This window comes from Phalaenopsis equestris, unplaced genomic scaffold (genome assembly GCF_001263595.1).
Source record: "Phalaenopsis equestris unplaced genomic scaffold, ASM126359v1 Scaffold000970, whole genome shotgun sequence".
Lineage (NCBI taxonomy): Eukaryota > Viridiplantae > Streptophyta > Magnoliopsida > Asparagales > Orchidaceae > Phalaenopsis > Phalaenopsis equestris.
The window spans coordinates 26,014-29,335 of record NW_018165409.1 but is presented as its reverse complement, the minus strand read 5'-3'; positions in this window follow the sequence as shown (position 1 = coordinate 29,335).

Genomic DNA, 3,322 nt, shown 5'->3' with positions numbered 1-3,322 from the left:
TTCCCTAAATTTGAAACTCAAAGCATTTCTTTACCTTATAAATATTTCATAGCTTTTACATCATTGAGCCCCAAACTTTTGTTCTCGATTGAACTCACTTTTATATTTTTTTCTTTCTTTTATTTTCTCTTTTTATTTGGATTGTTTTCAATCTTATATATTTTTCTTTTCTTTTCAGGGATTGTTGTCAATCATTCCTTTTTCCTTTTTTAAGTGAGGATTACTATATCTGGATAGTCTTTAATGATTTTGAATATCACATTTCTTTCTTTAAATTTGAAACTCAAAACATTCTTTTACTTTATAAATATTTTATAGCTTTTACATTATTGAGCCCCAATCTTTTCTTTTCAAATGAATTTCCAAGATTATTAATACTTCAAAATATAATTTCATTTACTTTAAATAGTTAATTATAGTCTTATTTTTTTATATTGAATATCTTAATCTACAATATTAATTTTCATTACAAAATTATTCCTTTAAATCTACCATAATATTTAAATATCTACGAAATATATTTCTCTGAATTAAATTCACTACATAAAATCATATTAATAATTTTTGAAAATATTTAAATTGAGAACATCTAATAGTTAATCTTTTTCTTCTTTCCCCCAAGCTTAAATTTTTTAATATGGAATGATACAGGTGAAAAGAAAAATTCTAAATATAAATCATACCTCAGTATTTTAGACATTTTCATCATTCTGAAATTTTTGCAGTCCTCAAAATTTTTACTTCACCTGGTTTGTAACATTATGAACTTTTTATACATATAAATCATTAGAGAATTTGCTGGGTAATGAAATTTTGAAATAAGTACAAAACTAAACATTATACAAACACAATATTTCACTAACACATCCACAATAGTAAAAAAAATAATTACAATTAAAATGCAAAATAAAAATCACATCACATTACACTTTAATAAATTTCAACTACCACACCAAACAATTATAACAATAATTAAAAATTATCCAATTACAACATTAAAATAAAATGAAAGTACAAACAGACAAACATCTATCTTTATTATAAAAAATTACAAAAATAAAATTAAAAGCACATCAACTTCTATCATATGTCAAAATCCCTAACTATGTCTTCATCTCCTTGGTCAACAGGTGGATTTGGCTGATACTGAGTATATTGGGGGCATTTAGGAAAAGTAACATCAGGCTCACCTCTGTAGTGCCAGGCATGAGCTTCGTAGTAAGCTATCTCAAAGTCCGAATGCCTCTGTAGGTACTCACTTTCATAATCATGTCTACATTCTAATCCCCCAATTCTTTCATTTATTAGCTCTATACTCTTTCGCTGCAAGGTCAACTCATTCATTAAATTGGTCAGGGTAGGGGAACCAGAAGGACGAAGGTCATAACTAGTAGAGGGGATATCTCTACTAGCAGAAGGTTCTTGACTCCTACTCCTAGTTCTCCATATTTCATGGGATTCATAAGTTTTCAAATTAACTTTACTAATGGGTTTCATAGGGTAAACCCATTCCTCATCATCTCCAGCTTCCACTCCAGAAGTTAGCCAAGTGCATAAATAATGCCAAGATGTCCCAAACCTCCACTTGTTTCACTCCTTGTCGTGGTCAATATATTCTTAAAAATGATTCTCCCCACATTTATATTTCTATTATTTTGAATGCAGAAAGTCAGAATAGCTCTATCTCTTGTTACTTAACCATGGTGATACGTAGGTAACAAAGTAGAAGAAATAAAATAGTGTCACGCTTTAGATGTGGCATTCAACATGGAAGCAAAAAAATTTACCCGTTCTAGTTGCTTTATCTTCCATGTCCCTTTCCCATCAGTGAGAAAGTTGATCACATCATTCAGCGGGCCTTCCATTGTACTGAAGGTTTCTAATGGCAGCTATATGAGTCTGTTCATAAAAGGAGTTAATGTGGGCGGCACTAAAATCCCCGCACTTGAACGATTCCGTCTTCAGAATAGAATACGTTGTCATAAAATTCTTTCACAATATTTGTAGCAGCCTTATTGGTGGTACAACAGAAGTTTTTTCACCTCCGCTTGGTAATAACTCGTTCAATTTCTCCTCCTGGACTCTCAAAAACTCAATTTTGTATACATTTCTTCCCTTCAAATATTATTCTTTCCTTCAAATACTAAAGTAAATCTCGACTGAGCCTTCGCATTGACGAAGCGAGACTCGTCAAACTTAAGTTGCCTCTTTTGTCATGAAGCCATTTCAATCTAATAAAAATTATAGAAAATTTCTAAAATAAACTTCAAATATGCAAATAATGGCTTCCAAGAATGACTCTAAGAGTTCAAAGCTAAATTCCATGAATTTCATCCCAATATTTACTTCACACTCTCAAATTTTTTGGATCTTCTTAATGTGGAAGAAATTCACGGTGAAAATCAAATATTTTTAGTTTGGAGTGAAGCTCTTACCAAGAGATGATCAAATCTGGTGTCTAAATGTTTTGAAATAGCCCCCAAAATCAAGATCTTCAAGACCTAGATCGAAGTTTTCATTTTTAAGAGGAAGGGGATGATGAACAGTGGCAGTTGACTGGTCAAAATTACGGTTGAAGGTGTTTTTTCAGGATCTCACCGTCGGCGGGGTCTTCGGCGCCGTCAACGAGCTCTATTGAATTAATATACTAAGTTTCGGGAAAAGTCCGCCGTCGGTGAGCTCTATTGAGTTGGTTCAATTTCTGAATTTTTACAATTTTGATTAATTTCAAGGCTCAATCAATTTCAAGCATCGTCGACATTTGTTCAGTCATTCTAAACATAAATTTAAGTGATTAAATAAAGCACTAATACAAATAAACATTCACACACAAAACATCACAATTGTATATAAATTCCTAGGGTTACAATACACGTTATAAGAAACACCTAAGTTTGGTATTTTCTCAACCTTAATACATCAACTCAGAGTCGCAATCCAAGCTACAACACTCAAAACGCTGAAAACAAACATCCTATGCTCAATCTCAACTATATAGAGATCTAAAAGCAAAATTCAAAAGCAAAGCAAACATAAAGTGCAAATCAAATTACACACATAGACATACTAGTAGCAAGGTAAATCTACTATTCTTCATATTCAGTGCTTGTTTCTCCTCTGAGATCACCCATTGATTGAACATGAACGAAAAAGTTATAGAAGGGTCGGTATGGAAATTCTTCAGTAGAGTCCTCTTCTATCAATCTCATCTTTCTCATCAATCGTATCAAACTTCCTTCGATATGTCCAGAGTGATCAAAATGTTCTTTCATCCTCCAGTCTAGATGATCAAAAAAATTAGAGATATTGTTAATTGCATTCA